At 41.7% G+C, this 27,518-nt stretch overlaps 1 protein-coding gene across 2 annotated transcripts in view; it reads left to right on the top strand.

Annotated features, from left to right (window-relative positions):
- LHFPL2 (LHFPL tetraspan subfamily member 2) overlaps nt 1-27,518 on the top strand; it is a 153,991-nt gene that overhangs the window by 63,726 nt on the left and 62,747 nt on the right. The gene's annotated exons all lie outside the window — the stretch shown is intronic.

Genomic DNA, 27,518 nt, shown 5'->3' with positions numbered 1-27,518 from the left:
TATTCCCCTAATATCCATCTCCTTTATTATTATTTTTAGTGAAATAATACATCTCTATCACATATTCACTGTAGTAAAATACTTTTTCCCAGTAGACCAAAATTAAATGTTGAGCGTTTTTGGATGTATTTTGTGTAAAAGTAGCTATTGCTTAAAAACTGAAGAGGCTGATGTTTGCATTCTAATGCTCATGCAATCTTTAGATATTCTAGTTTCTGGTGACCTCAGCATGATAAGACAAGAAGAGATGGCATAGTCCCATAGTTCTGTGTGCTTTAGTAACTAGACTACTTCCTGGAAGGCTTCTTATTTATAGATTCAGCCCATGAAAACTGCCTCTGTTTGTATATCAGAGACAGGTACACTTTGTTGCAAGCTGAAACTCCCCAAATTGTTTTCCCAGTCTCAATAAATTGTACTCTTAACATGCAGTGTATGATGGGACTTGATAAACTGGAGTGTTCTTCCTGTTTATGCTAATATGGTACTCTGTTTTTGTTATTTCAAAGTTACATTGTCCTAAAAAGTGTGTGTATATGTGTGTGTGTATATATATATATATATATATATATATATATATATATATATATATATATATATATATATATATATAGTGTATGTATGTACACACGTACATACATTGCTCAGCATAAATGAGTACACCACAACAGATTCATCAGAAAACCTTTACTTTCCTTTCAAAATCAACATATTCTATGGGACTCCGTGCTGCAAGATGCTCCCACAGGGCCATTGATTGCAAACAAGATTGGTTAATTTGCACACAAGTTTTTTTTTTTTTTCCTAACAAATTCATTCAAGACAATGTTGCAAGCCCCTTCTCATTTCATGCTGTCAGCAATGGCACCACATGGAAGAGAAATGTCACAAGGCCCGAGAAAGAGAAGATATTTTCTTTACACAAGAAAGGTGAAAGCTACAAGATCATCAGAAAAGCTTTACTGTAGCAAAAATTATGCAAAAAATCAAACAAAGATGGAACTGCAACCATCTCACAGAGAGGTCCACAGAAGTTAACCCATCGACAGGAGCGTCTTCTGATGACTAAGGTTGAAGAAAATCTTCATGCGCAAGAAGCAAAAAGCCAAACTCGGGTGACACAATACAGCAAAGGAATGACATGCATGTGTGTCATTCACGAAGGAAGATCCTACTACTAAAGCCCATACACAAAAAAGCACACCTAGATTTTTCCAGGGCCCATGCTGAAAAAGACTACTGGGACTCTGGAGTGATGAGACCAAGATAAATGTTTTTTTGGAACAGATGGCTTCTGTATGGCGTCGCAAAGGTTAGGAGTACAAAGAAAAATGCATGGTAACTACAGTGAAACATGGTTGTGGCCCTTGGTCGTCATGCACTTTTCCGACATGACCATGATCCAAAATGCATATCTAAGGCCACTGTTGCAGTTCTGAAGAAGAATGGGGTGAAAGTGATTCAGTGGCCAAGTACTGTATGTCTCCAGATCTGAACCCAATTGAACACCTATGGGAAATTTTGATGAGAAAAGTTGAGCATCACTCTCCATCCAGCCTCTAAAAGAGGTAGTTGCTGAAGAATAGAAAAAGATAGATGTTGCAATATGTCACCAACTTGTCCTTACAAATCATGGAGGTCATAGATATACTAGATGTAGTAGTTTGTTGTGGGGTGTATTCATTTATGCATCAATTAATTTGAGAAACCGTTTTTATTATAACTTATGATAACGAGAGAGATTCTCTTGCATGCATCCCTTTCTCCGATGCAGTTGGTAATATCCACTGCCCCAATCTGCAATTTACGCCTCGAAAGTTCCCGTAAATGTATTGTCTTCCATGTTTGCATACTGTTATACGTATATGCCTCTTGCTCTGACTTTGTAACTTTCCGCTTGTGCACTGAACTTTCCATTTCTGAAGGGTTTGGGAAGTGGACAGCTTGTGCCCTAAAGTACCAGATATTTTAATGGGCTGTTGGACTTTTAGGCAGAAGCATTAATAAGTTATGATTTAAATGTCAATGCATTAGAGCACCTTTAGGTAGAGGGCTAACTATTACTACAAGGTCAAAAGGTCTAGGAAAGCTCAGACTTGTGTCTCCAGCAGCACATGTTTAGTGGAAGTAATGCAGATATAGGAACTATGATGATTTGACACGATGGCCTTGACTGTCTGAAAACCTATAGTAGAAGGCTTGAAGTGACTTTATTACATGTGCCGTTATCCTCAGTGAAATGGTGTTATATACAAACAATGCAAGTACTGACTGTTGTGTTACATAGTTAATAAGGTTGAATAAAGACCAGTCCATCCTGAGTGAGTGTCTACAATTGTCCCTATCCCTGTACATTGCACACTCACATTGGTCCCTACCCTCAAGGAGCCCACAATTCAAGGTCCCCATTCATATACTAGGGCCAATTTGGGACAGAAGCCAATTAACCTACCTGCATGTCTTTGGAGTGTGGGAGGAAACCCACGCAGGCACAGGGAGAACATGCAAACTCCAGGCAGGTAGTGTCGTGGTTGGGATTCAAACCAGCAACCCTTCTTACTGCTAGGTGAGAGTGCTAACCACTACACCACTGTGCCGCCCTGCATTGTCTAAGCATGTGCAGTATTGAAGTAATAGCTGCATCCAGACACTACAGCAGCAGCCTACTTATTTAGTACCAGTAGCCTGCAGCCAAATGCCCTAGGTAGTTTTACCTGTGGTCTTGGAGCCTTCAGTATTTGTCAGAGCAAACTGTCTACCATGCAGTGAAAGCTAAAGGGGTTGTAAACCCTTGTGTTTTTTCACCTTAATGCATCCTAGGCATTAAGGTGAAAAAAAACTTCTGACAGTGACCAGCTCCCCAGTCCCCCCAGTTTTACTCAACCAAAGTCCGTTTGTTCCCTCGGCTGAGACATACTCACCTTCTCTGCCCAGGGTGCTCTGCTCTTGATTGGATAGATTGATAGCAGCGCAGCCATTGGCTCCTGCTGCTGTCAAACAAATCCAATCATGCGGGTGCTGGGGGGCAGGGCCGAGTCCAGCATTCTGTGTCTATGTACTCAGGAGAGCGCCCGCAAGATAACCCCCTAGGAGAGCGCTTCTCAGGGGGTTTACCGATGCAAGGAGGAGCCGCGAGCGCTGCCAGGGAACCGCATAAGACGGTGGCCACACTGTGCAAAGCGACCTGCACAGTGGAGGTAAGTATGATATGCATGTTTGTTTAAAACAAAAAAAGGACGGTTTACAATCATAAGCTCTCTCTTAAAAAAAAAAAAAAAAATTTTAAAACGCTGCCTGGTCTGTCCTACACCTGGTCTGTCCTACACTTAAAAATGCAGGTCAGCAACTTTTTTCTCAGTTGCAGATAACTATCAGTTTGGTCACTGACCTACTCCCACGATGTTTAAAATAGTAACTCCGATTTTTGCTTCATAATGATGATTCACGCTTGGCCCTGTTGGCAGGTCACCATGTCCTCTCTGAATGCACCTGAACACCCTGTGTTTGCTCCTGATTTCAGTTCAAAGACTGTTTCATTTCTCTATTAAAGATGGTCATACGCTAATCACTTTTCTTACAAACATTCAAAAGACAATTCTCATCAGTACATTCAATTACTTGATGAATGTCATTCGAAAATACTTCCAAGAAGTTTGCTTTCAACATTTAATTTTTGGAATGAATAGACTTTCCGAAATTTAAAACCATATTCACTGTTGGATAATTCTTAATTCAAGAAGAAAAACTCCATCCTGCTCCTTCAAAGTTTCTCATCACTATTGCCAAGAATGAATGTTTTGTCCCCACTAATGATTTCCTTTCAGGTTGTTTTGACCCCATTAACATTCTTCTAGTGCAGGGGTCTCCAAACATTCTAAAGAGGGAGCAAGGTTACTGTCCTTCAGACTTTAGGGGAGATGGACTGTGCCCAGTGGGAGTGAACAATGCCTGTTCTAGTGGAGCTGGGAGGAATAGTGCCCCATTTTTGTTAGTGGCAGAAATTATGCCCCATTGTTAGTATCAGTGGCAGGAATAATGCTTCAAGGACAGGATAAAGGCAAATAAGGGGCGCAGTTTGGTGACCACTGTACTAGTGTATGGCCAGTCCCACAGTTATTTACTGTGGTTAATATGTATGACTGACTGTTATGCAAGATATTTCCTACAAGATGTCTGTGGTGACTGTAATATATGTACTCTTTAATTTCTAACCTCCCTCTGATAATTTTTGCTATCTAGCTGTCCTTGATTTATATACCTTTTTGAAACGTCGACCTGATATGCAACCATGAAAATCAGATATCAAAACTTTAGCCTGCATGCTTGTTCAGGGTTGGTTCCTCAGAAATGTTTGAGACCATTGGATCAGCATGGCACCGAGCTTTAGAAGGAGAAGTAAGCAATGGCCACTTCTATACTTCTCCCACTACAGGTTTTCTTTAAAGTCTAAATATTGTATAGTCAAATACTTCAGACAGGGTTATGTAGGGTTCAGAATCAGACCAAATAAAGCGTCCTCTGAGACAGACAGTACAAATCATTGAAGACCGACACATCAAAGCCACTTTGCTGCAGACAAGCGAAGAAGCCTACTAGGTGGGAATGATGTGTGAGCAAAATTTTTCCTGACCTGATAATAACCACAGAGCAATATGATAGCTTTGTTTGTCCAGTCGGACATGGAGCCGCTGGTAATGTGTTTTGGCCGCAGTCGCTGAGGGGGATTTTCTCAGGGCGACCCTTTGTCTCATCGTTTTTCTTTTTTGTTTTATGTTTATTTTATTTTTTTTGCCCGGTAGGATGTGATTGAGAACAGTGTCTTGTTTTTCTGTCTCATTACTGGATGTGTATAGAAGCTCTAAGATGCTTTATTTTTGCAAACTATAGCTGAATGAAATGCTACACGTGTATTAACAAATGAAAAGAAAAAGGAAGGAATGGTCAGACTGCTTAGCCCTCACCTCGTATAACCAGCAAAAGGGATCTAGTTAATGTCCCAGTTGCATACGTTCACAAGACTGCGGGTGCCTCTGGAAAACATAATGCTACAAATACATAATGGAGTAAAGGGTGTTGCGTTTTTGGCCAGTGACTTTATGGGGAGGGCAGTGCCCATTGCCTTCAAATGTTGGCAGCAGCGCAAGCAACCTGAAAGCACATCCAGTTCTCTTGCTTGTGATTTTTACAATCTGATTTATTTGAGTCCCAGCTCTGCACCCTTCTCTTCACCTGGTAATTGAGCCGATGAGAGCTTGACAATTATTGAATAAATAAGGGCACTTTTGCTTTGTGGTACAGTCATTCTAACACCTGGAACGTGCTCTCAGAAGGAAAGTTTAAAAGAATGGATTCACCAGTGTGCCTCTGCCCCTTCATTGTCCACTCGGGCTGTGGCTGGTCTTAGACCAACTGTATTCTGACGAGCGTTTCGGGACCTTACCCATATGAAGTGTATATCAGGGGTGTCTAACCTGCGGCCCAAGGCAGCTTTAAATGCGGCTCAACACCAAATTGTATATTTACCTAAAAATGTTGAACTCTTTTGGGGAATTTTTTGTAAAAATGTTTTCACCTTTAACGAACACATGCAGGCGAAGAAAAAATTGACAGTGTTATTCATGTCATCAGTTTTTGGCAGCAGCTCTATTTGTGAGAATTTTTTCAAAGATGAAGCACGTGAAAGGCAACATTGGAACCAAAATTTCTCGAAAGAACCTTACAAATTCGTGGTGAATTGCCACTACATATATCCAACCAGATATTTATGCATTAGTTTATCAGACAACAGTGTCAAATTTTGAAACTAGTTTTATGTTGCCCTTTTACTTTTTATATTACAAAAAAATTAAGTTTTATTACTCAGTTACGTTATCTGTGTCAGTAATTAACTGCTCATCAGCTATTCTTATTTTTAGTGTACTTTTTGTGTGGCCAAAGACAATTCCTCTTCTTCCAATGTGGCCTAGGAAGGTCAATATATATCACCTGGTGTGTGTGTGTGTGTGTGTGTGTGTGTGTGTGTATATATATATATATATATATATATATATATATATATATATATATATATATATATATATAATGTTACCGGTATTTAACGTTTTCTAAAAGCAAGCCTGTGATAAGGGTTAAAAAAAAACCCTGCTGTTGGGTATAAAGTCCAGGAACTTGCATGCAGTGGTATTGAAGTGCAAGGGATTGCTAATGTGTTTTTGACCTACCTACCTTGTTGTCCATTTGATCGCACATTTGAGCATTAATGGGATGCTTATCTGGGAACTGATTTATTTTTACTATAAGAGACTGTTAAGTATTTCATACGGTTGATCTTTTTTGGTTGTATGAAAGTGTGCACTGCCTGTGCTTGTATGTTAATTATTATTTTTTTTTTTTAGGTGTGCAGCACTAATTAGGCCACTTATTTTTATATGTTGGTTGCACAAGTGCAATGTATTATATAATTTTTTTTTTTAATTTTTTTTTTATACATATTTAAAAGATTTGACACTACCCTGAAGACCATCAGACTAAGTACCTACACTTTATAACTAACAGCAGTTATTAGCCTTTGTTGCTGGTACCAACCCAACCCCTGCTTCCTGGGCCCCATATTAGCCACGTGGATTCACTGCTATGCAGTCATAGTTATTCCCTTGCTGGTATAATATTTAGGAACAGGAGGTGTTTGAGATTTACATTTCATCAAGGGGACTTCTGAGGCTCACCGTCAACAATAAAACCCATCGTGAGATTACCTAGTATTTCTGTATGTAAGTTGCTGATGATTTTTGTGATTTGAGGTTCTCTTTTAAGTTTGTGAAATTTAGAAATGTGATTTTCTTCTGGCATTGTGCAGCATATCAAATATTGTGAGTTAAAGTTTCCATTCAGCCATTTCTCTTTTTCCCCTGGTAAATGAGAGTACTCGTGATGTCTGTGTGCAAAGCCAGGTCTGTTTTATGTAGTAAAAAGTGCTGAAATTGCACATAGGAAAAAACATATGTGGAAAATTCTGGATTTCAGCCTTATTGTCTCTGTACTCTAAACTGTTAGATTTTCTTTGGTTAGTGCAGAGCATGTTCATAGTTTTTGTTTCCTTAGTGGAGGACAGTGTGAAACTTTTGAAAGCTAGAAGTACAATATTGAGTAACACAACAGTTACTATAAAATACTGTCAGCACGGAAGGAATTTTAGGTTATGGAATGGAGTCACAAACAATTATACTATAGTTTTTGGTCTGTTGTAAAAACCCTAATTCCTATAGATTGCCAAAAGCTGATAATTCAGTCAATGGGAGCAGTTTAATGAGAATGTGTAGGGTTATAGCTGAGGAAGAACGGTGCTGAAGAGAGAACTTTTTTGACTTGCTGTTATGGAGTCACAACAGGAATTGAGAGAAAATTTCCAAAAGAAAATTCACCCTTATTTGTCTTCTGGTAAGAACCATCACTGAGAGACAAAATAAAGATGTATTTCTCCAATGTTCACACAGAGTTTACCACTCTTCCCCACTGTATCCCGAAGTATCTTTAGTATCTGACATTTCTTGGTTTGTCCAATTCCCATATCCCTCTTTAAGCAGTTTGGTTCCATAAATTGACAGCAACATTGCTACGCCTCACATGGCAGCAGAAACAACATCGAACAGCGAGCAACCAGACAATTCGATACATCCACAACAAGATGACTGAGAGTGGGTGGTAAAAAAAAACCTCAGTTAAAAGTGAAAGCATTACTAAGTGGTTCCCCCTGCCAAACCAGGTATCTGCTCCCACTTCCGCAATTCTGGCCTAGGCCAGAATTGTGTAAGCTTGGCCCAAACTCTGCTCACTCACAACCTCCTGGGACACACAGAGCCAATCTGACAGTCTAGCACCGTACACATGTGCAGTCAGTAAACCATAGCCGCCTCCAACAGCCATGATGGTAGTGCTAGGGATCTGGTGAAGACAAGTGCCTTCTGTGATTCCTGGGCTGGCGAGTGTCCTTTTCTTAACCACTTGCTGACAGCCTAACTGGAAATTTACGTCATGAATTTGACATTAAATTACTGGAGTTATGGCTGCCGCTGGATGCCATAACCCAATATTTTCTTTTCCCTCAGGCACTGGCTTTCAGATGAAAATGATCACAGTGGCAGATTCGCCATGGGATCACTTTTAAAGGCTGCGGGAGAGGTGCTCCCTCCCCTTCCGCCACTTTGGTGCTTTAGCACTTGGAAAGGAACAGGTGCTAGTGTTGCCAAATAACTATTCACACACTTTATTTTTGCAAAGAGCTTATTCTTTCAACTGTTAAATTCAGTGCATGTCGTCATTCCTGGCATCAGTTTAAATCCTTGCTAGGCATCAGGAATGCATACGACCCTTACGGGGGGTATGCTCACCATGACAGGTGAAGCCTGAACCCTAGGGACCAGTGACATGGACAGGTAGGGCAGGTTTAACCTGTATTGGACCAATAGTGTAGCCTTATTTAGCATTGGCTTGCTAAATCGTATTCATTTTCTACTACCAAAACTATCAGGAAACCAGGAAATGTGTTTTTAAAATGATTCTGGACCTATAAAGTGAATCTCATTTTAACATACATATTTGCCATGATGTCCTTTATTCCTATGTATTGGAAGTTATAACTCAACACTTGAGACTACCAAGGCTGATTATGACCTCATCAGGCTGCCAGTTGAAGGTTCCGCGTGTTACATGTTTTCCTAATTCTTTTCCACAAGATCCCTACAGAAAACATACGCAGACCTTAATCTCAAAACTTTCTCCATAAATGTGTGTTTGGCGGCTGCAGTTAATTAGGCAGCTCAGATCTGTCATCACATGTTGGTGCTCTTCCTTCTAATTTCACGTAAGGGTTTTTTTTTTTTGGATTTTTTTTTTTTTTTTTTTTTACACACATCTTAATACCCAATTAGGCACGTAATTAAGAGGAGTACAATTAACAATGCCAGGATCTAAAGTCTTTAAACCTGGGCCAGTTGACATAATCTGTGTAGGTGCCTCTCCTAGTGACTTCATATCCTCGGCCCTGGAGAGGCTGAACTCTTGCTCTCAAACAAGTGATGAAACTGAGAAACTGTCATCTCTTCTGAACCGCAGAGAAACCTTTGGAGATTAGTTTTTGCAAATGGATTTGAGAGAGATTGAAAGAAAAGGGAAATCTTTTTAACCTGGCTCCAAAACATCTGTTCGTTTAAGCAGGACTATTATGTTAGCACTAATAAAAAAAATGTCCCTCTCTATTCCTTGAAACGGGAGTAGGCGTCGGAGAGGAAGAAGTCCATTTTCCACTAGACGCATTTGTCCAAATACTGGCTGCATTTGCTTTTTTTTTGGGGGGGGGGGGTCTTTTTCCCTCCAAATTGATGATCCAGGCAGTAAGTCTGTTATCTTATAACGCTTCAGTGTTAGATGTTTGGCTTTAATTTATTAGTTAAGTGCATGCGGATTTCCAAGGGTGGCTTCATTGCTCCTCCATCCAGGACGGAGGCACCCTAAGACAGGAAATGTATTACTGGTTGGATCATTAGGTGAAAATAAAAGAAAAAAGTTTAAAGCCATATTAAATCTGAATTCCAGGAATTCAGCCATTTGGTAAATATTGAAGGCACACCATGAGTTAAGTCCAAGGAGGTGGATGACCTCTCTTAGGTTTATCACCATTACTTATTTATATATGACTGGTTTATTTTTCTGATGGGAATTACTTAAGAAACTTGAGGCTGTGAGAAAGGAGATGCACACAGAGCAGCTATGCCTGCCTCTCCCCTCTGCTGCCCATTCAGAGAAGCCTTTGTATTTTGTGAATGTGTTCACATAATACTAAGGCTTCTGTGATTGGGCAGTAAGAGAGGAGTAGTGTGCATATTAGTTGCAGTGACTCTCCAGTTTGAAATGTATATCTCAGAGGGATCAGCTTTGCTCTCCCGGAACTATAGCAATAGCTGCTCTTCGGGAGTAGTATAAAGCTGTCATAAATCATACCCAGGAAGGTGTCATGCACCTCACTGGACTTAAAGTGGAGGGCCACCCTGAAAACAATTTTTTTTTTTTTTTAAATTACAAAAAAAAAAAAAAAAAGAGAAATTTTTTTTTTTTTTTTTTACTTACCAGAAATGCCTGTTGCTAGGCACATAATCCTAATCTTCCTCTTCCTCCTCCGCGGAGATCTTCTGTCTTCTCTCTTCGTTGCGGCGTCTTCTGGGTAATGGGTCGCGCTGTGTTCTGGGAACTGTGTGTTCCAGAACACAGCGCGTCCCATTCAGAAAGCGCTGCGGGACTCGCGCAGTAGCTGCGGGACTCGCGCATGCGCAGTAGGAAACGGGCAGTGAAGCCATAAGGCTCCACTGCCTGTTTCCCTTAGAGGGAATGGCGGCGCCGAGAGCCGAGGGACGGGTCGGCCTCGGGCGGCCGACATCGCGGGCGCCCTGGACAGGTAAGTGTGTTTATTAAGTCAGCAGCTGCAGTGTTTGCAGCTGCTGACTTTTTTTTTTTTTTTTTTTTTTATAAACGGCCCTCCTCTTTAACTGGTAGTGTGCCTTTTATTATTATTTTTTTTTTTTTTTACAAGGGAGCTGAATTTTTGGCATTCATCTTTAACCACTTCAATACTTGGCACTTTCACCCTCCAATTTTCAGCTTTCAGCACTGCCACACTGTACCCATTTTGAATTTATTTATTTTTTTTGCATTTTTTCACACAAATCAAGCTTTCTTTTGGTGGTATTTAATCACTGTTGGTTTTTTATTTTTTGATAAATGAAAAAAGACCAATGATTTTGGAATTTTTATTAAAAAATGTTTAATTTGGCATATAAGTAATTTATCTCCTTCACTGATGGGCACCAATGAGGGTGGGCTGATGGGTGCCGATTGGCACTGTGGGGGCTGCACTGATCATCGGGACTCTGATTATCAGTTTAAAAGTCCCCTATCACATTTGCCGGTTACCAGCTTTCCTCTCCTTTTGCTTTGAGAGCTTGTGGGGAAAGGAATGGTGCTAACCGGCAAGTGTGTTTACATGTTGTGATCAGCTGTGATTGGACACAGCTGATCACATGGTAAAGGGCTGCTATGTTTGGCCCTTTACCCCAACCTGTAATCAGCTGTGTCCAAAGGACACAGCAATCACAGCCCCAGCTGGTGCATGGGCAACCACGCTCTAGCCATTTTTTGACTATAGCGTGGTCAGGAATCGTTTAAACCCAAAAGCAAACATTCATTATATTGTAGCTTATCAATTCTTAGATGTGATGGCTGAATTTTTATTTTTTTTGTTATGCTTTCTTATCTGTATTTTCACTTGGCGATCTGGGCAATAAGTCTCTTTATAAAAATAAAAAAGAAACTCTCCAGCAGATCAGTTACTGAGATGAACCAAACCATTTAATACATGAGTGGGGTGCTTATAACGATCAGCTTTTATTTAACCTTTGTACAAAAGGCAAAAACACTGTTTTCTGTAACTGCTTATGAAGTGTAGGCTTCAGTGTGGCTTCAGATTGTTAGTGTATCTAAATCTGCTAGTACAGCTAACACACGCCTCCCCCAAACTGAGAATACTGCTGTCTAAAGGTGTCTCTGTTCAGCCTTCTTTCAGAGTGGGGGCATGCTAATACAGGTGTGTTACTGACCAGATCACCAGGTGAAAACAGAGGGAGAAATAGCCTAAAAAAAAAAAAAGAAAACTACTGCAGCCACATCTAACAATTGGTAAGCTGCAATATAGTACATGTTGTTGTGGGTTTTATACCGCTTTGCAAAACACTAATGCAGCCACCATATCTAAGAACTGATAAGCAAAATGGGAGTGAAATACAAAATTCATAATAAAGTTCACTCCACACCATTATAATTTCACTTAAACTTTATTTAATGTTTAAAGGGGTTGTAAAGGTAAATGTTTTTTCACCTTAATGCATTCTATGCATTAAGGTGAAAAAACATCTGCCGGTGCCAGTGCCCCTAGCCCCCCCCCCCCCCCCCCCCGTTTTACTTACCTCACCCCTCGAAAATCCCGCGCTCGCACCCGTCGTCCTTTCCATCGTTCAGCCTGGCCGCTGATTGGCTGGAGTGGATGGATGGAAAGCAGCGCAGCCATGGGCTCACGCTGCTGTCAATCACATCCACTGACACGAAGCGCCGGGGGGCGGGGCCGTGTGATACAGCGAGCGGCTATAGCCGCCAGCTGTATCACAGGAGCGCGCCCGCAGATGCTTCTCACCATGCGAGGGAGCTCTCACGAATGTGAGAAGCACCTGCGGGAGGAAGCCGAGACAGCTGCCGAGGGACCCCAAAAGAGCAGGTTTCCGGGCCACTCTGTGCAAAACGAGCTGCACAGTGGAGGTAAGTATAACATGTTTGTTGTTATTTAAAAAAAAAAAAAAATTCACTTTACAATCCCTTTAATTCTTTTTTTACAATTAAAATGTATTATGTGTGCACTAGTGACACTGGCTTCACAAATCATTGTTTGAACACATTGCAGAAAGTGTTTGTTTTCAGCCCTTATCACACTAATTGAAACTAAATATCACCCAATTTAAACAGAGCAGACGGGGAATGAGGGAAATGTCACTTCTTCGACATGTATTTGTAAATGGAGCTATTGGCATTTATGCATGGGTGGGGTAAAGTAGAAGATCTTGACTATTTATTTGTTTTACTATCATGAGAATTGGAATATTACGGTTTCTTAAATTCAGAACAAAGCTCCCTTGACTAACAATTGGTACTTAATCCATATTTTTGCTTAATACATCTCATAATATTTAAGTCTCCGTAACCCTATGAGGCTTTCCTTATCCAAAGCATAAATATTTGAATTGGCTTTTAGATTGTGTCATAGATAAATGGTTATTGTTTCAAGATATAAATCTTCTAATCCAGAGCAATCGAATTTTACACCATCAAAAAACATTTATGTCTGTGTTCCAGAGAAGATTGTTGTTCCTGGTAAGGGCAACATGTTCCTTATTCTGTCAGGTTCTTTTTCACATTTGTCTGACCTTACCCTTTAGAACTCATTATGGAATTGTAGCTTGTAGCTCATAACCACTTTGTTAAAGAAGACCTGAACTGTTGAAGCTGTTCTGCTTGTGTGGAGGTGATCATACTGGAAGAAGAGCAGGGCTTTACTTCCACATGTCAGAGCTGCCCCCCCCCCCCCAATGACTGTCAATCTGATTGGCGACCAAGCTTAGAAGAGCAGCATGGGAGTGTTGTGTTTTTTTTTTTTTTTCATACTTACCTAGGTGGATGCAGCATTGACTCATCGACTCAAAGACTGAGAACTGAGTGATCAAACATAGCCAAACACTCGGTTCTCAGAGCTCCCTGTCACGGTCAGTCATCGGCTCTCTCCTCACTGGAGCGTTGGGCTGTGGAGGGGCCGGAAGTGGCCGGCTCAGGCTCTTAGTGCGGCTTGCTGAGAGGCTGAGCGGAATGCCGATCCAAGCATGTGGGAGGGTCCCAATTTTATATGATTGCAATCTTTCCCAATCCTCGACCGACTCTGTGACATCCAGCCGACAGTGAGCTTCAGCCCGCTGTCTGCTGAAAACGAGGGCACAGTCGTGCAGAATGATCTGCAATCCTGTGATCCACAGGAGATGTACAGCCAGACTAGCTTTGGCTGTACTAAGTCTTTTCACCACTTCCCCCCCCCCCCCCCTTCATGGCCAGGCCATTTTTTGTGATACGGCACTGCGTTACTTTAACTGACAATTGCATGGTCATGTGCAATAAATATGTCCATTTTCTTTCCCCACAAATCAAGCTTTTTTTTGGTGGTGGTATTTGATCACCTCCTGCGTTTTTTTTTTTTTTTTGTTTGTTTTTTTTTGTTTGTTTTTTACTTTCTGCTATAAAACATATCCAATAAAATTTTTTTATATTCTTCAACAATTTAGGCCAATATGTATTCTGCTACATCATTTTGGTAAAAAAAAAATCCCAGTAGGCGTAAATTGATTGGTTTGCACAAAAGTTATAAGGCCTACAAACTAAGGGATATATTTATGGAATTTTTATTTATTTTTTACTAGTAATGGCGGCAATTGCTGACTTATAGCAGGACTAGGAGACACTGACACTTTTTTGGGGACCAGTGACACTAGTACAGTGACTGCATATTTTTTTTTAGCACTGATCACTGTATTAATGACACTGGCTGGGAAGGGGTTAACATCAGAGGGGTCAAAGGGTTAACTGTGTGCCTAGCCAGTGCTTGTGCACTATGGGAGGTGCTTTTACGTGGGGAAGGCATTGAGCCATGTTCGTGTTTTGCAGGAACACAGGATCAATGCCTTCCCTACTGACAGAACGGCGATCTGCCTTGTTTATATAGGCAGATCGCCATTCTGGCTCACTGCCTGATGATCGGTAGTTGCCAGCAGACAGAGTCCTTGGTACCAGCAGATCAGCTCCCGCTGTGTAATTTCAGTGGGAGCAGGTCACCGGCGGTGCGCCCCAGACCCGGAAATGCAGGATCACATACTCGGTACGTGATCCTGTGCAGCAGTACCACCTTGTTGCTGTATATGTACGTTATACAGTTGGCAAGCGGTTGAGGAAGCCACAGATGTGTACTGCTGCTTTCCCTCCAACAAAGACAGCCTTAAGTGATCACCAAATTTCACTCAGTGTATTGGATCTCTGCAGATATACAGCTAGGAGGCTCAACGTACAGAAAGTGCACTGCTATTTTAAAGAATTAAAATTGCCGGCAAACCCAACATATTTCTTGGTGCATTTCTTTTTTAGTGTGATCTCTACCTTTGTATAGAAGCTTTCCATTATGCAGTATCTCTTACTATCTCAGTACTATTAGTATTTACCTGATTTCTCCTGCCATTTCCATGGACTTCCTCTTTTCAGTGTCAATGCGCATGATCTGCTATCTCCCTGTTATGAAGCCAGTCACTTCTTAATTTGTTCTTTGGAAGCCGCACCATGAGACTCCTCACATCCGCATGTGGGGCAGCACCAGAACGTGATGCTCTTTATTGGATTGTATAATGATATGTCCCCTCTTAAAGTGGTTGTAAACCCTTACAACACACTTTGACCTACAGGTAAGCCTAGATTAAGGCTTACCTGTAGGTCCAAGAAATATCTCCTAAACCTACACGGTTTAAGAGATATTTGCCAAAATACAGGCACCGCTGTCGACGGCACATGCGCCATCGACAGCGGTGCGCAGGCGCACTGACCGGGGCACCATCAATGGCGAATATGCCTCGCATGGCGGCTCCCGTGCGCATGCGCGGGAGTGACGTCATCGCGGCTTCGCCAAATGACAGCAGCGGAGCAGCAAGACCCACCGAGAAGATGGATGCGCCGGACTATAGGGGACAGCGGTGCCAACGCTGGCTCCTGTGTCAGGTAAGTGACACATAATGGACTACTATGCGATGCATAGTAGTCCATTATGCTTTACCTTTGCAGGGAATGAAAGAGGAAGTAAACTCATCAGGGTTTACTTCCTCTTTAAGCAAGTCAGGTGCTAAGGAGGCACCCGTGCATTGCTTGCTCCTGAGCAGGGCTATGTGCATCCATAGATACACAGCCCTATAAAACCATGCCTCGCTTCCTCCTCACAGGAATTTGACTGTAGCCCTCAGTGTCTCCTGTGAGACTAGAAATTGAGGTGAGTGGAGCTCCAGCTGGATCGCTAACGGAAGACAGGTAAGTGTTTAGGAATGGGGTTTTTCCAACTACATCTTTAGACTCTAGAACCACTTTAAGCTAATAGAATGTTTCCATTGTTGGATCCAACAAGCAGTGGCCTCCGATTCCTCTTGTACCAAATTGTACTGTAACTGTACTGTCTGCCTTCATTGTGTAAAGTGCTGAGCAAACCGTTGGTACTATATAAATTCTGTCTAATAATAGTGGAATAGCTGAGCATAAATATGGACTAGTTGAGATGGGTTTACGGTCACTTTAAAAATCTATTTTTTTTTTTTTCAGGGTTTCTCTTTAGACTCAATTTCCTACAAATGACTTTACTTTGTTTCAGGTCCTTATACAGGAATATCACCTAAGAGGTCAGTACCCATAGGATATTTCAGATCGGTAACCATTCTAGTTTTTATTTGTGAAACTAAATCAGGTTATCAGTAATGTATACAGAAAACCTGTACACAGCTCTTTTCCCAAGACTGCCTATGGCCACAGATACAAATCCTCATGACCTGATGCAGTGACCCACAGCAAAAGCTGAATGATCAGACAAGGCTGATGAGTTCCATCCTGACCTCTGCAGCACATCTTATTGATTTACATTATTTGGAAAGCCTGAGATCCGGCACTAGAGAATAGCAATTATTTTAGCCGCAGAGTTTAGTGAATGCAAATCACCTGGGTCATTGGCACGTTATCTTTTACTTTTTAGTTTCGTGTCTTACAAAAAAAAACAGGTTTGCAGGTAACATTAATTTTTGTCTGCATATCGCATTTTTAAAAATGCATTGATTTTTCTATACACTCTTTCTAATGGAATTTATATTTGGCTCAACTTCAGCATCCACCTTTCAAGGGAGAAGCTTAAAATTTAAAACCAATTAAAACCAAGAAGGCTAAAAATTGAGCGTGCATGGGACAGTTATCAGAACGATTTTAGGCCTGATCACACACATTTTTGGAGTTTGTCCCTTCGGAAATTTTCGTACGAAAAGAATCTACATTGATGAATCGACTTTCAAAAATGAGATACATATACACATATAATATAAATATAAATTTTTTATATATATATATATATATATATATATATATATATATATATATTTATATGTGTGTGTTTACACCCCCTTTTAAACTGTTTTCTTAAAGCACCGCACTTGGGAAACCCATTAAGCGTTTTATAAAAAATAGTAGTTTTGTATTTTAATGCTGGAATAAATAAACTTTGTGAGAATGTAGTGGTATATAATAGATGAAGTGTTTTGTATAGTCACCATATATGTCAGAATAATGAGAGATGGCTTCCTTTCTGATGCGTTAGGAGCCGGCACTGATGAACCTTTTGGAGAAGAGTCAACAAGCTGACTCATGGGTTTTGTTTTCAGTTATTGTGTCTGCTGCTCGGGAAGCCAGAAAATTATCCATCGTGATGAGGTCCCGTTGCTGGAAAGGTTATGGCCTTTATATTTTTATGTACTCAAGTTCTATATGCATATTGACTGTAAAATGTGTAATAGTAAATTTCTCACTGAAGTTTTCCAGACATGATATGAGAACATCGTTCCTTTCTTACACAAACAATAATGGATGTTCTCCAAGAAATAATAGTGGCTGTTTTTATATTCAGCTCTGATGTATTGGCTGACTCTTTTGCTAGTATCCTCGCACATATAAAACAGAGATGATTACCCTTGCAATGTCTGATTTACTGTATAGCTGTATAGTTTTCGGGGTTCTGTTCGTTTTTCAGGAAAATTTTGGCTTTTGTCAATGCAGCTGTTAAACCTGCCAAATGACCAAACCCATGAATTGGCTGTGTAAGGGAAATGTCATCTACAAGGAATGTTTGATGTCATTTCCATATTTGACATCTTATAATTCCTGTTCATTATCCTATGTAGTTAAAGCTCAAGGCTACTCAAAATACACAGATGAAATGCTTATATCCGAGTTTTTACCTGCAGAGGGAGTTGTATTTGTCCATCCTGAGATTTACATGGCCATGTCACATAGCTCAGCCTGGTCTAGCAGGGCAGGGGACCCGGTCAGCCATGACTGAAATGTGAAAGTAGAAGCAGCAGACTAATGCGTTCATCTTTTCTTGCTGTCCCCATTCATCCTATCGGCATGACACAAGCACAATATTACAACTGACTGGTTCCTTTTGCTGCTTTGCCATCTCCTGGTCTGAGCTCTGCTTTACAGGCACTGCAAGATGTTAATACCAAGTCAAATTCAGGTCTGTCCATAGACCTGCATTAGATAAGTGGACCTCTACAATATAATCTCTGTACTGCAGTACTAAGCAGGGACACAAGTCGGTATCAACCCTTGCCATTCATACATGCAAATAAACCAATACACAAAGGTTTAGAAATGAAGTTGTGTAATAAAATGGAATGACACAGGGAAAAAGTATTGAGCACATGAAAAGAGCAGCCAGCTGACATCTATCCGTAATTGTCAGTGCAAATTAATATCAGCTGGTTTAGTCTCAATTGATGGCCTATAAAAAGGTGTCTCATTACCAAGGTGTCGCACAAGAAACCTATCATGGGTAAAAGCAAAGAGCTCTTTCAAGACCTTCACAACCTTATTGTTGCAAAACTTACTGATGGCTTTGGTTACAAAAGGATTTCTAAACTTCTGAATGTTCCATTGAGTACTGTTGGGGCCATAATCTGGAAGTGGAAAGCACATCATTTCAGAAAAAAACTGGCCACGACCAGGGGCTCCTTGCAAGATTTCTGACAGAGGAGTGAAAATGTATCCAACGAGCTGTCCAAGAGCCAAGGACCACTTGCGGAGAGCTCCAGAAAGAACTAGAATTAGCAGGTACAATTATTTCAAAGAAAACGGTAAGTAATGTTCTCAACCACATGGCCTGTATACGTGCTCACCACGCAAAACTCCATTGCTGAAGAGAAACCATGTTCAAGCTTGTTTAAGGTTTGCTGCACAACATTTAGACAAGCCTGTGAAATACTGGGAGAATATAGTCTGGTCAGATGAGTTCAAAATTGAACTCTCTGGATGCCATAATGCATACCATGCTTGGAGCTCAAATGGCCCTACACATAACCCCAAAAACACCCCCATACCAACAGTGAAGTTTGGAGGTGGGAACATCATGATGTGGGGCTGTTTTTCAGCATATGGTACTCACAAACTTCATGTCATTGAAGGAAGGATGAATGGAAAAAATGTACCAAAAAAAAAAAAATCAGCTGCAATCTACCAACAAGATGAAGATGAAACGAGGGTGGGTATTTCATCAAGACAATGATCTCAAACACAAAGCCAAGGAAGCTCTCAATTGGTTTAAAAGAAAGAGAAAATAAAGCTGCTAGAATGGCCCAGCCAATGACCTGACTTGAATCCAATAGAAAATCTATGGAAAGATCTAAAGATCAGAGTTTATAGAAGAGGCCCACGGAGCCTTCAAGATTTGAAGACTGTGTGGAAGAATGGGCCAAAATCACACCAGAGCAATGCATGCGACTAGTTTCTCTATACAGAAGGCATCTTGAAGCTGTCATTACCAACAAAGGATTTTGTACGAAGTATTAAATACTTTTCAGTTTGCGTGTTCAATACTTTTTCCTGTCATTCCATTTTATTACACAACTTAATTTCTGAACTTATTTGTTTTGGTTTCTTTGTATGGATTGCATGGGTTGTTACTGACGTGTGGTGAAAATATTCATGTCAATATCACCTTTTAGAAATATATTTACCTAGAAAAATTGGGACATGTTCAGTACTTATTTTACCCGCTGTATATAGTTTTAAGGAATGCTGCAAACTACCTTTTATCATGCATGACCTTATATTATAGGCTTTGGTGCAGCCTTTCAGTTGACTGTTGCTCAGAAGCTACAAATGCATGTGTTGTTGTTAAAGGGTATGCTGAAACCCTGCTGCTTTATTTTTCTTATCGCATCCTTTCCATTGGCTATGATTCTAACTTATCTCCTAATGGTTCAGGTTAACTTCTGCACTTCATTGTGAACATAAATAATCTAAGATCCCAGTGCTCTATATAAGCAGTTTAAAGGATAACTCCACTTTCGTGTGGCAAATAAAGAAAAAAATATAGCGCATATAATTGTGACACTAATCATATTGTAATTGAATGATATTAAAAATTACCTTTCCTTTTCAATCTGCAGCCACTGTAATTTTCTGAGAATGCGTTACAATATGGCTACTTTGAGTTGTTCTCTACACAGTGTGTACCGACTACTCCCCAAAAATATAATTTCCTGCTTGTGTTATTGGCTCACCAATTTTCCTAGAAGTCTGCCTAAGATGCAAGTCAGATTTCAGGCATCCCCTGCAACAAAAATGTCAATTGTGGAGAGATACATTCAATAGGAGAACATCTAGGGATGCAGGTGTCCCATCATATAAGGCCCCCCATCAGATAGTGACCGCTGTGTACTGCGCATGCGCAGTACACAGCAGCACAGATTCCAAAAATAGCCGAGGATGAACGGCGCCTGTGCCGTGAGTCCAGGTTCTAGCCCCACCATCCAAGTGGACATAGAGCAGGAATAAAAAAGAGCCGAGCGCAGCGAGGCGAGCGAAGCTCGTCCGCGAGGGGCCCTCTAATTTTCCGAACCCTATGTCCGCTTCGATGGTGGGGCTACCAATTCCACTCACGGCGCAGGCGCCGTTCAGCTTCGGAGATTTTCCGAAGCTTCTTCTGCGCAGTACGGGGCGGACACTATATGATGGCAGGACACTATCTGCCAGAACACAGGCCCACCAGACTTCCTCTTTATTGCCCTGCAGCTGCACACCTAACAGTTAATTATGAAACTACTCCCATTAGACCCACTCAGTACAGAGGCACAGACAAACCAACATTCTTCAGAATAAAAAAGGGTAGGAATTTGCAACAAAGGTTGTTATAATCCTTGCAATGTACGTAGATCAACCAGAGGGGAATGTTTTAGAGTGGAGTTGCGTTTTAATCACATGTGGAAGTTTGATAAAAATACTGGTTCAACTAGTACTTCAGAAAGCATTAAAACCAAGAAAACACAATTTATTTTTCACGTGATTTAGGACCAGAACAAATTTTATATGAAAAAGAGCATTCAGTGATGCAATACAGCTTACAGAGCGACCTTAAGGAAATTTTGTAATATGAATTATATTTCTGTTCATAAACTAAAATACCAGTACTTTTTCATGTTTGGTCTTCATGACCACAATTTCTCCCTCCCATGTAGTGTTGGTGGAATTCTGCCATTTCTGGTGTCATGTCAGATCTCTCCATAGAGCCCACTTCCTGCCTATATGTCCTGAATCCATGATGACAGCCCTATTCAAGATGTCATCGGGACAGGCAGGCTTCACTCCTTCTGTCAGTTACAAGAAATTAGCATTCTGCAAACTGTAGTTCAACAACGGGTACTATCCCCACCTACATTTGCTGTATCTCTGGTATGCAACTTATTTTGAAAGGTGTCGCAAGACCTAAAGCTTGGAACAGATTTAACCTCCCTAGCGGTAATCCCGAGTCTGGCTCGGGTTGGGAATTTACTAGCAGGAGCGGTAACCCCGAGCCAGACTCGGGATCGCACCGCTGGATGCAGGGGAGGACACAGTGAGACTTACTTACCTTGTCCCCTGGATCCAGCGATGTCCTCCGTGCGTGCCGAATGCCGCCGAGCTCCGTTCCCTGCGACGTTACGGCGCACGGGAGCGGAGAACGGCGGCAAATTCAAAAAAGTAAAAACACACAAAACACACACAGTACTGTAATCTTACAGATTACAGTGCTGTATTAAAAATTACCCACCCCCTTTGTCCCTAGTGGTCTGTGCAGTGCCCTGCATGCACTTTTATATTATAAATACAGTTTTTTCTGCCTGGAATTTGGAGATTGTTCATAGCAACCAGAAAGTGTCCCTTTTTCAGTGTTTTAGGATTTGATTACATTATTGAATAATTTTTATGATTCTTTATTATATTATAAACTTTATCATACCCGGGATGTCTGCTAGACTCTGGTTTGAAGAGATTTAAGAGCGTTATTCCTAAAAATTACAGGACTACAAAATAAATGCCAGATTTCCATGCAAAATAATTGTACCGCTTTCAGCACCTAATTCCAGACTGAATCATACCGCCAGGGAGGTTAAGATGCTTTTTAGAGTTTTGTTTCCTTAAGGCCTCATGTACACTGCTGCTGGTAAATGGACATTTAGGCACATTTGGCCATTGTTTTCAGCTGCCCCTGAACTCTCCTCTGTTATCTTATCAGAAACATTTTTTGGAAAGCAATTAAATGCATTCAGGATGGATGTTCAGAGGCATTTGACCAAAATTGACCCTAGTATATGAATGGGGACCTTGGATCGTGAGCTCCTTGAGGGTAGGGACCGATGAGAGTGTGCAATATACAAGGATAGGGACAATTGTAGACACTCAGGTTGAACTGGATGGACTGGTGTCTTTATTCAACCTTACTAACTATGTACTATAAAAGTCAAATGCCTGTAACGCTGCTAAACGCATTTAGCAGGGTTTTGTTTACAGACATTTTTCATTTTACCAATTTTAAAAATAAAACTCTTCTAGATGCAAATCCCGCTAAATGGACATTTGTAGATGTCGGTTTCTAGCTGTCAAGTTGTTCCGGAGAGGTTAAACAACGTCCCGTGTACATGAAGCCTTAAATGGGGCAGTTAGAGAGGTTAGGATTACCGTAGTGGGTTGCGTGTTTGATTTATAGCGGGCTTTCCAATTTAACCTGTCTTTAGCATCAATGTTATGACTAGTAAACTCTTCCTGCTACAAGAAATGTCAGGAAACCCCCGCCTGAAAGCCACTACAGGCAAACCAGTTATCTTCTTCTTTTGGGAGGTGGTGCCATTGTGTTCAATTAGGTCTATTGAAGCTAGTCGGTGAAATGTAGGGGTGACCTTCCTAAATGATGAGTTCTTGAAATGTGTTCATTCTGGATGACACGGCAGATGGACTAATAGACTGATCTCAGCAGTATTTGTTTTGGCTGAAGGAGATAGAGAATATCCAACCAAAGCCACAAATACCGCAGTGGATGTTTGTGTGCACAATGGTATTTTGTTTTAAATGACCCTACATGATGTGGCTCCATCTCCAAAACATTCCTTCCTGAGTCACATGACTAGTGCTGCTTTTCTCTTCCTTTTTTAAGTTCTTTTTTTCAGGTTTTTAATGGACAATCTAATGCAAAGATCCTACTTTACCTTTTTAAAAGAGTTTTTGTCCACATGAGTTCTACCGTTAAACGAACAGAATGCCTGGTGAAGGATGATGGTTTTGATCTGCAACAGTAGCTGGAACTGGTGGCTTCACCTTGCAGATAGGGTCCATTGTGGGATGTGATCCCTTGTTCCCAGCAATTTAACAGCCATACATGATTTGAACATAAGACTGCCCTCACACTAGACTATTTGTTGGCTCCATCTTCAATGTGTATGTTCATGAAAGCCATATGCTGTCCAGCTGTCGGCTGGCCCTATAGAGATAAAATTGTTGCCTGATCCAGCTGAAAATATCTGGTTCTGAAGACCAATCTCCTGTTCAGAATCTGATCTTCAAACATAACCTTGTAGCCTTCTACTGTTTCACGTTCAGGCAGCATAGAACAGTTTATTTTTTCAATGCATGTTTTACCAGGTTGTGAGCGGGCCAACTCATCCAATGCACAGGGGGCCTTTTTGCTCTCTTCTCCTTCCTCTGGACTCTTTGGTGTATGCCTAGGACCAGGTGGAGCCCTGTTCACGTGACCTCAACATTATGGGGGTACCCCAATTTAGACACGAGCCGTACACCCGGGTGTCTCATATAACCTGAAGCTGTCATACAGGTGCTTCCCAGGTTCCACAATACATACACCTGCTCAGGATGTGGCATTTTGACGGAGACACCATAGTGTCCCATTCTCTTTTCTCTCCTGTACCATACGGCTAGGTCCCTAGGGTCTCCACCATGCAGTTCCAGTCTCAATTGCCTGGGCAATTACTACCATGCACCCTTTTTAGTAACTTCAGACCAGGCATGACAAAGCTTCAAAAGCCTTACTGGAAACTCTTAGCATAACCGTTCCAAAACAAAGTATACAGTCTTTTTCCCAAACTAATCCCCAACTCAGGCTTGTGGCTGCCCCAGTTTACCTGCACATTGGGATGCAGGCCCTGTTCATTGGTCAACCACATTGCCTTTTCCTTTTTGTACCGGTTTACCTGCACAGGCAGGAATCCACAGTAGCAGATTTCCAGAGCTGCAGTTCCCAGCAACCCCCCTACATGTGGAAGAATCCAAAAGACAGACAGGGCTCTCTGGTAGCTGCAGCAGCTCAGTGATGTGGCTGGAGAACACACTTTGCGTCCCCTCTGCGCCTTCTCCCATGCAGACAAATCCATCTGGACCCCCCCCCCCCCAACCCCCCAAGTTATTCACGAAGAGTAGGAGCTGCCCTATTTTAGTAAATTGCTATTTTTGCTTTAGATCAAATGCATGTATCGCATACATTTTTATTTATTTTTTCCCCTGTATTCTAGCACGTGTGCAGAAACATTTTTCTGACTGTAATCGGTTTAGATGCATTGAGGAATACAGGCCAGTCTATATAATTAGTAGCAGCTGTTCCTCTTTGTGTTGTTGGAAACAAGTCTTTATTGGCCGGACGCTGCTGAGTCATATAATGTATGGTGACCTTGTTTAGCAATGATACTTTATGCATTTTGTCTCTGCAATGTAGCTGTTTTACACACCAATGAGTCTTCTAGCTCTGGCAGTGGGCGCATACATTTCCTGTTGCATGATTGATGCCGTTGGCCACACATGGTTTAGTTTTTGGTTGATGCAGAAATTGGAAGATTTTTTTTTAGTCAGGAGTACAGTACATCTATATCAACTTATGCCAATGAAGATGCATTTTAGAAGCACCTCTTGTGTTAATTTATCAGGAGCCAGTAGAAAAAAAATGAGTTGGCTGATCTGTTCTTTATGACCTTTAAGTAAATCCATAAAAGAATTGAACAAGTAAAAGATTGTGTTTTCTATTTTTCTTTTCTTTTTTTTTTTCTTTTAGGCTCTTCCAAAGATGGCCATCATTGTAAGATTTCTCCAATTCAACCCCACAGGCTGAACAAGAGAAATCTACCAATTCATATTAAACTGCTTGGATGAAGGAATCTCCCCAGCTGGCTATTGTATTCTCACAACCAGCAGCCATGGCTGTCAAAATACCCAATCAGGGAGTTTTCTAATTCAATGCAGGTGCTGTTTGCCTGGGAATTTTCCAGTTGGAGATCCTGATGTCACCAGCCCGTGTCTCTGCCTTTGCCAATCAGAAGAAGCTTGTATTCATTCATGAGATACAAAGCTTCTTGAGAATGGCTAAGCGGCATTCATATCTGTTTTGTTCTGTGAGTGAGATGGATTTTTCATCGCACTGTATACTGTATGTAGCTGAGGCAATGCACCCAGCAAGCGAACCATTCACATCTGATCGCTGGCAGAATCTCCACGATGCCTGTGATTTCAAATCACTGCAAAACCAGGGGTGTATTTGTAATGCCTTTGCTTCTTAATGGACACCCAATCTCGCAGCGATTTTGCATGGATTTGTCACACGGCGCTTGCCGTTCAAAAAGGAGCGTGAGCTTCTTTTGGGTGACAATGTTATGTTTTGCAATTTGCCGCGATTGCAGCGCGATTTACCGTGGGAAAATCATGACACAATTGGGGTGCCATTGCAAATGCACCCCGCGGTATTCAGCAATTTGGCATCGTAGGCAGAAATGCAGCATTTCTGCCTGCAATCAGGTTTGAATGGAGCCTTAGTGCGGTAAAAAGTTCAGTTGTTACAGCTCAACTCAAGTGATTTGTTTAAAAGGGACTTGAGACATAGAGATCTGCTTTAAGGCTAGGTTTAGAAGTGTGGCTAAATTGTTTGCTAGGCAGTGAGGGGGCGATATATACTTGTTTTAACTCAATAGCTGCTGTGGTTGCAGGGCCTCTGTGGCTCATGCCATTTGGCTGAATGGGTTGTGCTCGGCAATGGTACTGCTCTGCAAATGTGACGGGATAATTTTTTCTGCGGATGCAAAGAATCTGTGACTGCGGCATGTGAACATCCCTCTGCATTGCCTTTGCAGCTTAATATGGGGGGGGGGGGGGCATTGTGGGTGGTAAAAACAGTTTGACTGTATGGTTTTAACACCTCTGTAATTGCAAGTCTGTACGAGCCCAAACTCAAGAATATTTCCTTGCATCTCGGATTTATTTGCCCTCACATGGGAAATATCAATATATTTTGTACTGAGTAATGAATCTTAATTTCAGATAGCTGGCATTATGGGTTATGGCATGCTATAGGACATGTGCCACATAATCATATTAACCCTACCAACAGGCATGTACTGGCCATCGGGACTACAGGGACTTTCCCGGTGGGCCGATGGCTCAGTGGGCCGGTCGTGTGCAGTCCTGGAGCCACTCCTCTCTGACAGTGAGTGATGGCGATTTCACTCCTGTTAGGCGAAGCAGCTGCCGTCACTTGCTGGAGAGAGCATTAGGCTTTCTGCTCCCTCCAGCCTGTAGGGGGAGATAGACAGCTGGCAGACGTTCCATCCTCTCTCCCTTTATCACTTGTCACTTATCACATGACTGGAGAGAGGAACGAGAAGCTGCCTTCAAAACTGTGAGTACACGTGGGAGGGAGAGGAGAGGGAAGACACTCTGATGTAAGGGGAAGTGCTGATGGAGACACTCAAAATAAGTGGGCCGTTAATGATAAAGTCCAGGGCGAAATTTTTGTCCCAGTCCAGCCCTGCCTACCAAGCTGCAGATACGGGTCATTTGGATGTTCTAGTGCATTTTATTGATTGCCAAACCTGCTGCAAGAGGCCATGTGGTGTTTTCTATTTATTAGAATATATGGCCCCAATGTCAGAGTTTGAACCAGTAGTTGAAGATGCATAGTTGATCACGGCAACATAATAGAATGATTTGCATACTCTGCTCACTATCCTAAAATTAAGACTAAATGCCCATTTTTAGAAGGCGCCACTGTGCTTTGTTTCAATGGAGTGCTTTTTGGTCGGGTTTTTTCCAGCTCTCCTGGCAGATATTAAAATAATGAAATTCTGTACTCATTACATCCTTGAATGCATTTTTTTTTTAATGGAAAGCGGTGTAAGTACCTGGATTTGACTAGGTATCAGCCTCTTGCAGTTCTTGTATAGCAGAGATCAGAGTGAGAAAAGGAGCACAAGGAGATAATCCATTTGTGTCCTGGCTGCGAGTATGCTAGGAGAAGAAAGATTAGCTCATTGCTGTGTTACTTCTACTTCACTGCCCACAGTGGAGGCTGGGGGCAGATCCATTACAGCCTGGACGCAGGTTGACCTTCATTCAACAGCTGGAAGGCTGAAGACATCTAGTGGCAAAGAAGTTTGACAGGGACAGCTCCGGACTGAATGTGAACATTGCAGAAAAAGCTGCTTTATTTGTCTTCATCTTCATTTTTTCAGGCTGTTAAAGCGGAGGTCCACCCTAAAGTGGACCTTCCGCTCATCGGAACCCTCCCCCCCTCCGGTGCCACAATCGGCACCTTTCAGGGGGGAGGGGGGTGCAGTTACCTGGATAACTCCGGGATAGCTCTCTGCGGAAAGGGGCGAAACTTACGCCCCTTTCCGCAAGTGCCCGCCCCTTCCCGCAAGTGCCCCGCTGCCTGCTGGGAAACACACAGATCCCAGAGGCAGCGGGGAGCGTCCTTATTGCGCAGCGCGATTCGCGCATGCGCAGTAGGG

Source organism: Lithobates pipiens, unplaced genomic scaffold (assembly GCF_037356315.1).
Source record: "Lithobates pipiens isolate NorthernLeopardFrog02 unplaced genomic scaffold, aLitPip1_a1.2 Scaffold_3, whole genome shotgun sequence".
NCBI lineage: Eukaryota > Metazoa > Chordata > Amphibia > Anura > Ranidae > Lithobates > Lithobates pipiens.
This window is presented reverse-complemented; position numbering and strand designations above follow the sequence as displayed.